Source organism: Aristolochia californica, unplaced genomic scaffold (genome assembly GCF_029961685.1).
Source record: "Aristolochia californica isolate CCGP_79_NKW_82.1479 unplaced genomic scaffold, dmAriCali1.0.hap1 SCAF_5, whole genome shotgun sequence".
NCBI lineage: Eukaryota > Viridiplantae > Streptophyta > Magnoliopsida > Piperales > Aristolochiaceae > Aristolochia > Aristolochia californica.
In genome coordinates this window covers 7,340,914-7,356,856 of record NW_027182214.1, presented here as the reverse complement: position 1 = coordinate 7,356,856, position 15,943 = coordinate 7,340,914, and positions in this window count along the sequence as shown.

Here is a 15,943-nt window from a genome sequence, read left to right as displayed (position 1 = left end):
CAGACATATAACTCTTTTTGGCATCCCATGTCCTCATGGTGGGTCCCACATTGTTATACTCCCCCTCAAGCTGGGGGTGAGAAAATATCATAGATGCCCAACTTGCTACAGATGGTAAACATAATATTGTGAGTGACCAGCTTGGTGAGAATATTTGCAACTTGATTTGTGATGATAGATGAGTTAGAGATAAAAAGCCTTCTTGGAACTTTTCTCGTATAAAATGGCAGTTCACTTTAATATGCTTTGTTCTTTCATGGTAGACTAGATTTGATGTAATGTGTATTGTTACTTGATTATCACAACATAGATCCATCAGAGCTTTTTTGTAGAATCCTAATTCAGTGAGAAAAGATCTTATACATAGGAGTTCACTAACAGTGTGTGCTATGGCTCTGTATTCTGCTTCTGCACTAGACCATGCTACTACATTTTGCTTCTTGTTTTTTCATGTAACCAAATTCCCTACAACCATCATACAAAATCCAGAAGTAGATTTTCTTTTGAGCTTCTGAGAATCCTTCGATATTGAAGTGACCATGGTTTTTATAGAGAAGCCCTCTTCCTAGAGCTCCTTTCAAATATCGTAGTATCCTTTCAAGTGCTTGCCACTGACTAAGTTGTGGCTCGTGTATGTATTGACTCACCACACTTACTGCATATGATATATCCGGCCTTGTTACATACAAGTAAATAAGTCTTCCCACTAGTCTTTGATATTTCACAATATCTACATCTTCTCCAATTCTCCACATAATTTTGTATTTGAGTCAATAGGAGTTTCTGCTAGTTTGCATCCCATCATTTCTTTCTGCTCTTGTAGATCAAAGGCATACTTCCTTTGGGATAGCACAATCCCATGTTTGGATTGTAATACTTCAATACCCAAAAAATATTTGAGTAGTCCAAGATCTTGTCTTGAATTCAACACATATTTTTCCTTTGTTTTTGGGTGTCTTTAGAATCACTACTAGTTAAAATGATATCATCAATATATACCGCTACAATTACCTTACTTCTCGGTGTGTCATCAATATATACTGCTACAATTACCTTACTTCTCGGTGTGTTTTCTATAAATACTGAGTGATCTCCAGAGCATCTGTAAAATCCTGCCCGTATGAAGGTTTGAAATTTCTCAAACCATGCCCGAGGAGACTGCTTGACTACTAGTTAAAATGATATCATCAACATATACTGCTACAATTACCTTACTTCTCGGTGTGTTTTCAATAAATACTGAGTGATCTCCAAAACATCTATAAAATCCGGCCCATATGAAGGCTTGACTAAATTTCTCAAACCATGCCCGAGGGGACTGCTTGAGACCATACAAAGATTTTTTTTAGTCAAAATACTGACTCCCCCTCAACCATATACCTAGGTGGTTGTTGCATATAAATTTCTTCTTTAATATCCCCATTTAGAAATGCATTTTTCACATCAAGTTGATATATCAGCCATGATGAATTGGCTGCCAGAGATAATAATATAAGTATCGAGTTCATTTTTGCCACTGGAGAGAAGGTTTCTTCATAATCAATACCATAACACTGAGTATAACCTTTAGCAACCAGTCGAGCCTTCAATTGTGCTATTGACCCATCCAGATTATGTTTGACAGTATAAACCCACTTGCAACGGATGGGTTTTTTATTTGTTGGAAGAGGAACCTGTGACCATGTCTGATTATCTTTAAGTGCCTTCATTTCTTCATCCATTGCTGCCTTCTACCTTAGATGTTGTAGAGCCTCTTGATAGGACTGTGGAACATAGATAGAGGAAATAGAAGAAAGAAACTAACAACATAGAGGTGAGAGGCGATGATGAGACAAAAAAATTGAAATGGGATGAGAAGTAGAAGGTCTAGTGCAGGATCTAGATTCTTTCCTTGTAGCACTAGGACGAGTATCATATTGAAGGACAAAAAAATTGGGGATGAACGACTTATCTTTATGGGATCTGTTAACTCAATAGGTGTGGTGTCGGCCACTTGCTCTGGGGTTGAATAATCTCTGTATCACGGGGCACAACCGGTCGAGGGGAACCTGGTACTAAGGACAGACCAGGAGGAGCACCGTCAGAATAAAATGAGGAGTCTTCAAAAAAATGTTACATCCCTGGACACAAATAAACGTTGAAGAGTGGGACTATAACAAACATAACCCTTTTGTGTCCGAGAGTATCCCAAGAAGATACACTTGATAGATTTAGGATCAAGTTTGTTGTGTCTAGAAAATGAATTATGAACAAAATATTGACATCCAAAGACTCTCAAAGGTAGTAAAACGGATCATCATTTGGTAATAATCTAGAGTAAGGAGATTTATTACCAAGAAAGGAAGATGGTAGACAATTTATAAAAAGACAAGCCGAAAGGACAGCATGAGGCAAATAAAAGTAGGGAACTTTTATGACATATAATAAACCTTGAGCTACCTCAAGAATATGATGATTTTTCTGTTCGGCTACACCATTTTGTTGAGGAGTGTAGGTACATGATTTTTTATGGATAATGCCATTTTCTTGACAAAAAGAGTCAAGGTCTTTGGAAATGTATTCTTTGGCATTATTAGACAGAAGTATTTTTATTTTCTGACCAAATTTTTCAGTACCATAGCATGAAATGACTTAAAATCAATGGTATTTCATAATGCTCCTTAAATACAAACAACCAAGTTGTACGAATCAAATCATCAATAAATGTAATAAAATATTTTGCTTGAGAAATGTTTGAGACACTCAAGGGCCCCCAGACATCAGTATGAATTAAAGAAAATGGAGTAACACTTTTGACTTTTGGACGAGGAGAGTATGTACTCCTTTGATGTTTACTCATTTGACAAACCTCACAATGAAATTCTGACATTGCTTTAAGAGTAGGAAACATATAATGAAGAGACTGTGCAGATGGATGTCCCAACCGATTGTGCCATAGTCTTGTCTCATTTTCAGTGTGTGAAAACCATTCATTTTTGGCACGTCTAAGTAGTAAAACCCCTCTTGTTCATGGCCTCCACCAATCACCTGCTTCATTATAAGATCCTGAAATACACATGAAGTGGGTGAGAAGGTAACAGAGCGATTAAAATATTTTGTCAGTTGACTAACGGATAATAGATTTAAAGGGAAAGTTGGAATGAATAGAATATTAGTGAACAGAAATGATGGTGTGACAGAAGTGGATCGTTACCCTTGGAGTTTGGTTTGACAACCGTCAACTATGGTAACAAACTTGTGTGAAAGACACGGAGATAGAGAATGTGATAAATTTTCGTTACCCGTAAGATGCTCGAAGGCTCCTGAGTCAATTATCCAAGATGAAGATGAGGCAGATAACATACCTAAAGCAGTAGTGGCAAAAGTAGTTGTTGAGGAACTAGGAGACGAACCTAGCATTGTCTTCATTTTCTGAAATAGCTCATACTCTTCATTAGTAAAAATATTTTATGCTGCTGATTTTGTGGGATGTTCTTCTTTTGTATCACTTACAAAGACTTGATTAGCCTTTGTCAATTCTAACTGTCCATTGGATTTATAGCATATTTCTTTATAATGACTATATTGTCCACAGTAACTACAAGCCTTGTAATCCTTGTAATAGCATTGATCTACAGTGTGACCAAATTTCTTACAATGAGTACATTCTTTCCCATCTGCTCTGCCGACGCCAGTCCTTCTAGCTCTTCCTCAGCCTCCTTTATAACCTCTACCTCGGCCTCGACCGTGGTCAGATGATGTTCCTCTATGATCTGAATACATAGTGAATGATACTTCAGTAGTGGAGGAAGAAGTGTTTGGAATACGAAGTAGTGTTGCACAAGCATCACCAAACATGGGGACAACAAAAGCACTCAGAAGTTGACTCTTGGAAATCTCAAGATGTGGTTTAATATTTGTAAGGTAAATAGCAGTAATTAAGGCTTCCTTCTGCTTGTCTTGGACAAAAATATCTGTGGTTGAAGGCTGAGCTAACTTCCACTCTTGAAGAAAGCCTCTAAAGCAGGCCAAGTACTCATGGATATTTACTCCTTTTTTAGTATTCAACATCCTTTGGAATATATCATATGGTGCATGTAGAGTATCCGAGCAAGAGTATAGCTTAGCACATTTCTCTCAAATTTGTTTAGTATTGTCAAAATGAATGACATTGTTGAACATGTTCTTCCATGTTGTTGATTAGCCAACTAATCACCAAGGTATCATTTTTCAACCATTTGTTATAAAAAATATCTTCTTCATCAATAGGTGGTCCTCGAGTGGTGAGGTGACCAAGTATGTCCTTTGTTATAAGAAACCTTCGAACCAATGTGGACCAACTCATAAAATTTGATACCCCATGTAAGCGTATAATGGTAATTCTCAGTATATCACCTTTGATATTCATATTCTCTTTGGCCATGATAGGCCATTCTTCAAAAAATTTATAACAATAACACCATGTAGTATTCTTTAAACACCTCGATGTATGGAGAACTTTAGCATTGATGCTAAATCATTATTCTGATTTTTTCCTTAATACCACTCATAAGAGACTCAATAACAATCTTCTATATCAAGGGACTCATGTTCCCTCAATTTTTTTTTTCAACAATCTGATCTTGAACTGGTCTCGGTTAGTAGAATTTCCAAACCAATAAATTTTTTTGATAGCTTCTTCTAGATGGAGAGGCATGCATATCCGTAATATCATAAGATGACAAAAATTCACATACTCATCTTTAAAACATCTTCTAAATTCGGAAACCAATAACATGAAGTAATAAAAAACTAAAGAACTTATCTCACGGTTTGTGATCTTTCTTCACAAAAGAGCCTTCTTTGAGTGGTGTTGATCATATCTTATTTAGAACATTCCTTTTGACGAGGGATCCTAAATTTAATGCTCTAATACCATGTTGAATTTAGGATCCCTTTTCCAATATTCTGATCAAGAGAAGGGAGAAAAAAAATAAAAAAAGGGAAGAAGAGCTCTCGGGTAGAGAGAAGAGAAGAGGAAAAGAGAGATGTGCGCCAAACAAAGAGAGAGAGATTTACTCAAGAATGAATTGTGTAACTTGCTTAATTCTGAATTACAACACCTCTATTTATAGTAGAGGAAGTGATGGAGTCCTTATACAATTAACCTTTCAATCTCCTAATTATATTCCAACTCCAACTCTCTAAGATAAGTCTATCATGACAAGATAACACAATCTACTAGAGGTCTAATATAAGTTGAACTAGAACTCTTCTTCAATAACGTGGACATAAGGGAGGAGGCTAGCTCGTGGCCTTAACCTTGTGGGTCCCACATAATCTTCCAGTTCATATTGATAAGATTACTAGCTCTTGGTATCTTTGTGGTCCCACTTGATCTTCAAGTCTTCTAACTCATTTCAATTTGTGTTTCTTATCTTCTTAACTCGTGCTAGCTTGGATGAGGACTCTTCTTGGCATCCCACATCCTCATGGTGGGTCCCACCAACTTGTGCACCATGGTGGGTCCCACATTATAACACATACGGTTCTAAAAAACCCTGAGGTACAGATAGAGTATATGTTTTTGCAACACCTGAAACACAAATAAAGCATATGTTCAACATAACAAGAACATGTTAACACCTTAATATTACACGAGTTGGGATCTTTGTGACATTGCACGAGTTGGGATCTCTATGAAACCAATCCAAAATAAATTGACTAGGTGATTCCCAAGTCAAAGGATCCCCTGGAAAACTCAATAGTAGTTAGTAGAGTATGAAAGGTAGCTAGTTGTGAAGTGTGAAATTTGTGAGGTCAATAAAATAACTTGCATATATAAAGAATTTTTTTCCAAGATATAGATCTAGCAGGATCACTTTGGAAGATAAAGTGATCAACAAGTCTTTAGAGGGTGAAAAGTTTACAAGTATGAAAGGAACAATCTTGTAATTCTTCTTCTCTCTCTACCAACTAAATCTATCACTCTTACACAATCAATTATAGAATGAAACCAAAATTTTCTTTTCTAACATAAAATGGTGACTAGTAACAAGTTAAATTGCAAGCCAGTCATGGAGTTTAAATTAAATTGTTAGTGAAAAATTAATGTTTTTTCAGTTCATATGATTTTCCCGGTATTGATAGCTATTTGAGGAGATTTTTATAATTTTTATGTTTATTGAAATTTTATTTTAGCAAGGAACTAGCTTAGCTATATGATTTGAGTATGCAATTTTGACTCATAAATTCATTCGTGTCCCTTGATCAAGTAAAAATAAGCTTGAAAAGTAGGGGGTGGTAATTTTATCTACTTAAGTATTTTTCTATTCCATCTATTCATTTAAAACATATGAAGTAAAAACCTTTATGCATGTAAGCATTCACCTTTCTAAACTATGCAATTACTTAAATAGTATTAATATAGGTTATTATTATTTTATATCCAACTACCTGATTATTATTGAATGTATAAGGATAATTATATTTTTAACAACTTATGTAGGCATAAGAAAAAAAATAATTTGATTTATAAATATTAGAATAATAATACCTTGAATCTTTTATTATAATAACTATAGTTATAATAAAAATAATATTTGTTCCATTACTGAATCATTTAGAATAATAAAGAAGATTTTATTATTTAATACTTAGCTTTTATTTAAAAAATTAGTGTAGTTATCTATAGTCATGTAATAATTTGATCAACGTCCTTGTAGAGTCTTGAATCTGAAGCATTGTTCCCCTTTCAATCTTCTACGGGTATCTTTAGTTTGAAAAAAAATGTAATGTTACAGGATATATAATGGACTTATTCCTCCTCAAAACTCAATATCAACATTAATGTTGTGAACTGAGTTGTAGAGTATCAAATTTTACGCATATCATCTCAGAATTATAGTGTTAACCAAGGGGAAAATGATGTTGTTTTAGCAGTTTATAGTTTCAGCTAGAAAGAGAGTTTATAATACATGTGGGCTAACAAAGGGCCTAGGGGTCCTTCATACAGTAATATTGTTATTTGAAACCCATAAAACAACATTGATATATTACATGAAACATTCACAAAAGCACCATCTTCATAGCTCCTTTCAAGCATTCTTTTTGAAGTATAAACTTGGAAAAAAGTAGCACATATGCTCGTTTACTGGCTAATAGAAAGAATTAAGCAAAATAAAATCCAAAGGACATGACAAAAATGTACAAACAAGAGAACAAGGAAAAAGCTAGTTAATAGGCAAAGAACAACAATGTGAAATTTTCCTCGAGACACTAACATTAGCAAGGGCAACTACCATAAAGATACTTGCCCTAGACAAGAAGGTTTGATCAAACCAAATGGTTTCCACAAGTAAATAAATTTGTCCATTTAAGGATTCTTGAAGTTGGTAATAATACGAGTCTATGTAACCCAAAGATGCCATAAATGTGATAGATGCCATGAATTGCTCACCATTTAGTTACATATACCTTCTTCACCTATTTTAGAAGCACATGTCTTTAAGTACATTCACATGATTTAAATAGCATGCCAAATTGTGACTGTCTACTGAGTCCTCAAACAAATTTCAAGATTATGGAACCAAAAGATATAGATACAGAGAAAGAGAATGTTAAAGCGTCTAACAAAAAAAAAAAAAAATGCAAGAGAATTTTGATTAGTAGATTAGTAGTCAGACACTGCAACCACATCAATTTCAAGAGAATGCTGATAAGGTTATCGATAAGTAAAAAATTGCCTAGACGTGAAATACAAATAGAAAACAAAAAATCCAACGTTAATTTACATGATTTGACTACTAGTACTACTCTCATTTGAAAAAAATGGAGTAGGTATATAAGAAAGATAAAAATCAGCGGCACACCAGATCAAAACAATGAATGAATAACAATAGAAAAAAGAAATCAACAACTAAAATAACTATTAGAAAATACATCCACAGGTATTTTGGTTATTTTACACTCTAGGGGTATTTTGGTCATTTTAAAACTTCACTGGTTAATTTTCTTTATGTAATCTCTTTCTACATGTTATATTATATCAGTGATTAAAGTTTCATGTACATAAGATATATAGTGAGGGAGATAGAAGGACATTAAGGTTTATTAAGTGTATAGGGGAATTCATGCACAGTTCCCAATGAAGCTTTTTATGCTCTTTAGAAATTTCTTCTTCTCCTTTCTCCTTTTTATTTCAATTTTCTCCTCTTCCTTCACCCAAATCTTGATTTTTACATGGTATCATAGAAGTAAATCGTTGATGGGAGCATTCTACTGCAGATTCTTACCATTTTTGAAAAGGATGACCTATTGGATGGAGTAAAAACTTTAGGATTTTTATGCTGGTTCATCAAAATTAAGTTTGTTTTTCTTTTCTTTGCCATAACTTTAGGGTTTACTGGTCCTTATGAATCATTGAAGGATTCTCTACACTTTGATCGCTCTAATTGAGTTCCTAATAAGGTTTTTATTTTAGATCTACGTCAACCAACCCAACGTTGGATGCCTGTGTCATCACCCAATTGATGACATCAACCCTAATTGCTACCACATTTGCATGATATTGGTTGAAATACATGTGAATTGCTGGTTGTTAGGTTGTTGAAGTGCACGAATACTATTTCTATACCCTAAACTTAATTTTGTGAGTGGGGTCCACCTTGGTGACAAATCTAGAAATTGTCTGCAAGATTTAATTGGTTATTTTATGATTATATATCAGTATTATGGCTGAGACAAGAAAATTTTATACCCCAGCTAGACAAAATTCTGGGTTCGATTGAAAGGATATCATCATAAGTACTTCGAAAAAATTGACAGGGTCTAATCATCTTAATTGGGCTAAGTCTGTGAAAATGTATCTTAAGGGTAGAAAGAATTTAAATTTTATTTGAGATAATCCTTTAGTGCCTCCAGATGATGATTGAGAGGTAGAGGACGGTTAGGTTATGACCTAGATTTTCAATAGTATTGATTCTACTCTTAGAAATTAGGTGATGAACTATGAGATGACAAAGGCTATGTAGTTTTCTCTAAAATCTTTATATGCAACAGGAGAGTACTCTCCCTCGAGTTTATTAACAATATACAAACTTTTTTGGTTTGAAAAGAGGAAATCGAACCGTTACAGAATATTATAGTGCATTTCTTGGCATATGGCGGGAGATCAATGTATATCATCCTTTTACTACAGATGAAAATGAGTTGAGAAAACAACAAAATTAGTTTCTTGTTGCAAATATTTTGGATGGTTTAAGTTTCGAATTTGATGCTATTAAATCCCAGCTGTTAGCTTCCAATAAAATCCCTACTCTCTCTACCACTTTTAATCGGATTATGAGGGCTGAGAAAACTATTTTACCTAAAACAAGTAAAAGAGGAAAGATAATGGAAGCCACTACTCTTAAAGCTTCCAACACTACATAATATAGATTCCTCTAAAGGTAGAGGTAGAGGCCGAGGTAGAGAGTGCGCTTGCAAAGGTAGAGGACGTGGTGACGGTAAATTAGAAAGGAAGTGTGGTCATTGTGGTAGAAATAATCATTATTCTAACAGATGCTCAAAGGGAGATACATAAAGTATGCAAACTTAAGAAGGCGATTTTTGGGCCGAAACAAAGTCCACGTGCTTGGTTTAAAAAATCCAGCCATGTTGTGGTATTTATGGAGTTCTCAAGGAGTCATTTTGATCACTCTTTGTTTGTGATGAAGAAGTCCTTTGGAATTTATTGATTTTGGTTTATGTAGATGATATTATATTATATGGGAGTGATATTTATGGTATAGAGGATACCAAGTCTCATTTGTCTGCACATTTTCAAACTAAAGACTTGGGACAGTTGAAATACTTTCTGGGCATTGAAGTGGCTAAAAGTAAAAAAGGTGTTGTGATGACACAACGTAAATATGTCACATATATGCTTCAAGAGTATGGTTTATTGGGAGCCAAGTTAGCTGGTACCCAAATGGAAGTGGGACATGATCTCCATGATGAGCTGGGTGATAAATTAAATAATATAAGACACTATCAGAGGTTAGTGGGAAAGTTAATTGATGCAACAGTAACTAAACTTGACATTTCTTTCACAATAAATATAGTGAGCCAGTTTTAGGAACGTCCTCGTAAAGTACATTTAGAAGATGCACAAAGAATTTTGAGGTATTTGAAAGGAGCACCAGGAAAAGATTTTTTTCTTTAGACCTAACAATCATATGAAAATTGAGCCTTTCTCTGAAGTAAACTATGCAGGGTCCAAACTGGATAGAAAATCAACCTCTGGTTATTGTATCTTCATAGGAGGAAATTTGGTTTGTTGACAAAGTAAAAAGCAGAATGGTGTAGCCTGGTCTAGTGAAAAAGTTGAATACAGGGTGATGGATCACATAGTGAAAGAGTTGATATGGGCTAGACCAGTTTCACGAGAGTTGGGTTTCAACTAGGATGAGCTGATGAACATGTTTTGTGATAATCAGGCTACAATATTTATTGCAAGTAACCTAGTTTTCCTTGAGAGGACTAAACATATAGAAGTGGATTGGCACTTCATTCAAGATGCGGTGACGAACAATGATGTAGTAACTCCATTTGTTCGGTCTAGAGATCATTTGGGAGATGTCTTTGCCAAGGCCCTTGGCAAGCAAGAATTTATATCATTCTGCAACAAGTTGGGACTCTTGGATACTATCTATCTATCTATCTATCTATATATATATATATATAAAGTTACTCATTCTCTTGTTTACATTATATTTTTCATTTTGGGGCATTAACACTGAAATCTGTTTTCCAATGTACTTGAACTCGCCTACACTAACACCCAACTTGAAGTTGAAGAGGAATTAAATCATTACCTTGAATTTGAAGTCTAACTTCAACGAAGACAACACTCTACCCCCCACCCCCACCCACCCCCCCATCCCCATTTAATCTACCTTTTAAATGTAAAATTAATTACAAGCATGCCCATACGTACCATTTCCAAAATAATAAGCACAAAATCTTTCTATTTGTGAATCATGTTGGACTATTCTTTATTCTAAAAAAAAGTGGGACTATTCTTTATTTTTTAAAAAAAGTGGGACTATTATTTAACAAAGGCACTTTGTTTGGTTGGATGTTTTACATTAGTGAGGAGAATTATCATTTAACAGGAATGTAAAAGTTTTTAACACTGTAACTTTGTGTAAATATTGGCATAAAAGTACATGTTAACTTATTACTTGACATGCGGTGGCTTCATGTTTGGATCCCTCTCTCTCTCTCACTTGTGTTACTCTTCCCATGTTTCTCTCTCTTCTTTTTCCCATCATTCTTTGCCCTCCTGTCATTTTACCTTTTGCCACATTGTGAGTATCATGAGTGAGATTTTACTATAAGGAACACATTTATTAAATTTAAAATTTTGGATCTTTAGAAAAATAATTTGAACATTTGTGTCATTAATTGCAAATAATGAAGGTAATTCCAAATCAAAATTAATGAATGCGATATTTTAAAAAAAATGTAATGAAACTAATTCCCAAAAAAAATTATTTTATTTTATGTTTTGAAATATAGTTCTTTATGAAAGTTAAAATTTTTGAGTATTTCTTGATGTCTTTATCGAGCTTAAAATGAAAAAAAATATTTCAGATGAATTGTGAAATATGAATGACTTAAAACTTACTAGTCAAGGTGTTCCTCTAAAAATTAACTCTCATGGTCGCCCTAAACCTCTAAAAAGATAAACTCTCATGATCATTTTCATTTTTGAGTGACCATTAAATGTGTAAACCTGCCATATACTATACTTAATGTGTTACCTCTAAGGCATTCAATAACCGTTTCACCTTAGAATGCCAAATGACCTTTGTTAGTTGTTAGATCTAGCGTTCAACTTAGCACATGTATCCCAAATTTGCTTAGTTGTGTCTAGATAGACAAACATTGTTGGAGACAAGCTCTTCCATGCTATTGATGAGCCAACTAATCACAAAAGTGTCATTCTTTAACCACTTAGTATAAGCAACATCTTCCTCATCAACGAGTAGCCCAAGTTTGGTGTGGTGACCTAATAGGTCATTTGTAATAAGAAATCATCAAACCAATTTAGACCAACTCAAGTAATTGGATATCCCTCGTAAGGGTATGGTGGTAATCTTGAGAATATAATTCTTACAACCCATGTATTCTTCAGCCATGAGAGACAATTCAAGGGTAATAGTTTACTCAAAAAAATGAGGTAACCTAATTAAGAAGCTTGTAGAACCAAGTGAAGCCAAAGAGTAGCTCTGGTAGATGGGAGGAGAACCTTAGCTTGACCAGCCTTTTAGGCCAGGAAGGGACCCACTTAGGCAAGAAAATTTTTTGGCAAAAAATCTCTTTAATAAATTCTCTAATCTTCCTTTTAGAGAATAGGAAAATCAATTAGGAGATTATTGCAATCCGAGTATGAGTTAGGCAAGATATGATTGATCGAAGTCAGCCTCCCCTCCATCACCAGCAGCCATAGAGGGCCTCTATCCTCCTTTCTGAGCCAAGGTTGAGGTCTCCCAATCCCCTTATCATGAGCAGCACCAGCAATAGTTTATCTCAGCCTCAAGGCCAGCAAGAAGAAGGCCAGGAACCCCTAATCCTTGATCCAAAGGCTATCCAAGTTAGAGGCTTTTCAGCCCCTAACACGAGCAGTAGCCAAGAGGGTTCCAAACCCTCTTTTCCATGAGCAAAAGGGGAGCCTTTCCCCTCGTATCTGTGCAGCAGTAGTAAGGGCTCTTTGCCCTCACCCAAAGCAGCAACATAGTCTCTCAAAGGAGCCTGCTTGCCTCCTATCCGAGATCAAGACAAAGAAAAACTCTTTCTCCTTCCTTACCAAGACAGTTGCTCTCTTATACTTCTGGATTCACAAATCCCATGCCAAGTTACTCAATCCAAGACTAGGGTCGATAACATAGGGCCCAAGTCTAGTTCTCATATAATGCATGCATTTCTTATTCCATGGTGGCTTTCCATCCTAGATGTCTCAAAGCCTCCTGATATGACTGTCGAACAAAGAAGTAAAAAATAGATGTAAGAAATTGACTACGTGAAGAAGACAATTAATAGTGAGAAACAAAATTGATTATAGGATGAGAAGTGGAGGGTCTAGTGCATGTCTGAGCCTCCCCTTCCATAGAGCGATGGGCCAAGTATCAAATTGTGGGCCAAATACAACATGGGAAGATGGGCTTACCTTGAAGGGATCCGAGTGTCAAAGTCCTAGGCAAGAGTACTTCCCAGGAGGTCACCCATCCTAGAATTACTCTCGCCCAGGGTCGCTTAACTTTGGAGTTCTCAGTCAGATACCTAGCCAATACAACCCGAAAAGACTAGCCATTTAAGGTGCGGAAAGCCAAGTACCTAACTCAGACCACAAACTCTAACAAGTGGACGGAACCACTCTGACACCCACCCCCGCCCATTCTGGAGCCACTTCTCACGGGATACGAACACGGGCCATGGCGTGCCTAGCTCTGATACCATGTCAGTGTCCTAGACAAGAGTACTTCCCAGGAGGTCACCCATCCTAGAATTACTCTCGCCCATGCTCGCTTAACTTCAGAGTTCTCAGTCAGATTACCTAACCAATACAACCCGAAAAGACTAGCCATTTAAGGTGCGAAAAGCCAAGTACCTAACTCAGACCACGAACTCTAACAAGAGTGGACGGAACCACTCTGACACCGAGAACTCCACAAGTGTGGTATCGGTCAAGTATTCAAGGGGCTCAAGTAGATCCATATCAAGTGGCACAATAGGCTTCAAAGCTTGTTGATTTCTAGGGACAACACAGCACAAGAGATCTCAAGGGAAGGAGAGGAGAGGAATTCTAGCTCTTGGGAGAGAGGAGAGAAGAAACTATTGATTTTAGGATTCCATAATATTAAAGTCTTCAATGTAGAATTAAAAAAAGAAGAAGAAAAGAGAAGATGAGAAGGGACGAAGTGAGATAAATGAAGAGGAAGAGAGAGAGAGAGAGAGAGAGAGAGAGAGAGAGAGAGAGAGAGAGAGAGACGTAGAGGAGGAAAGGAAAGAGGGAGAATCAGGGTTGCGGAATATTTTCAAACCCTCCCACATTTATTTATAGATATCAAGAGTACATAAATTACAAGTATACCCTTCGGTGAGTGGGAAGAAAAAATAAAAAACATAAGGTATTTACAATGATGCCACCTAATCTTGTCTATGACTTTCAACACTCCCCCTGAAGTTGGTGGTGAAAAGACATCATATAACCCCAGCTTGGTACATGCAGTAGAGAAAATTTTGGAGTTGACTAATTTTGTGAACATATCAGCAAGTTGCCTATGATTTGAGACATGTTAAGGCTTATGATTCTTGTGTTGGAAGATGGGCCCAAGCCCATAAGACCAAGGAAGACCCACATATCCAAGAGTGTTGATAGATGGGCCCAAGCCCATAAGATATGGGACCCACCATGATCACGTGAGGTGGCATAAGAAGTAGAACAGAGCCACAATTATTATTGAAGCAGGTCTCATAGAGGAGTTTCAGTTTAAATGTGTTTGAGTTATGTTATTTTTCTACTTATATTGGGTTATTTAATTATGCTAGGACTTATCTTGAAGTGTTAGAGTTTGGGAGTTACTGGGACAAAGGTAGTTTAATTCTAATTGGACTCTACTACCTTCCTCTATTATAAATAGAGGTTCATGTACTCTGATTACACTAAGTTAATGAAGTATTTCTCTTTTTCATAAATTCAACATGGTATCAGAGCAGGTTCTGTGAGTTGACTCGGTCAACCCATAGAGGTAATGTGATCTTTTTTTATTTATTATCTCTAGCAGTTTAGGTTCATATTTATCTTTTTTTAGTCCCTATACCAGTTATTTGATTTATGTTTTCACCTCTATACTGAGCTTTTCATATTAAAAATTATATATTTATGGAAAGATATTTGAGTCAAATTTCCAAGGAAAAATGATTTTTTTTAATTGGAGTTATCTACAAAGAGAAATCCATATTTGAATCAGCGAAGGTCAGATTGCAAAATAGGTTCAAGCTGCAGCAGAAAGCTTCAACTTCCAAGCTATTTTATGCTATCAAGAACGAAACTTTATATAGAAAATTATATATCAAAAGAAAGATCTATATGTTTATTTTCTTACCTATTCAACAAATTCTCGATCTGAGTTTTTTATATGAAGATATTGATCTTAGAAGAGTCAATGGTCATGCTGACAAAAGGAGAATGAGTACTTAGTTCGGCCAAATTACAGAGACCAAAATCTATCAAATTACATATCTCAATAGACGTATATTTAATGAAGAGAAGTTATACTTGAATGAAATTTATTTAAGTCTATTTTCATAAAGAGAAAGTTTTATATCAATCTGATCTATATTTAAGGATATATTCACTTTCGAAGAATCAAAGGCCATGTTGGTATCCTATTGTATTGAAAAATCTGAATTTAAGCTGAATTATTTCATGTGTCCTTATTTCTCTTAAGGACTTTCATTATTTACCGGTTATCTATTGCTATACTACTAAAACTTTTGTATATATTATTTGGGCATTGCCCCATTTCCGTTATTGCTATTGTGTCTCTTTGACTGAGATTTTATTATGAAAGGACTCCTCGGTTGCTATTGTGTCTCATTTTGTATATATTATTTATTTAAGTCTATTTTCATAAGGAGAAAGTTTTATATCAATCTGATCTATATTTAAGGATATATTCACTTTCGAAGAATCAAAGGCCATGTTGGTGTCCTATTGTATTGAAAAATCTGAATTTAAGCTGAATTATTTCATGTGTCCTTATTACTCTTAAGGACTTTCATTATTTACCGGTTATCTACTGCTATACTACTAAAAATTTTGTATATATTATTTGGGTATTGGCCTCATTTTCGTTATTTATATTGTGTCTCTTTGACTGAGATTTTATTATGAAAGGACTCCTCGGTTGCTATCTATTATTAGCATTGGTTATTC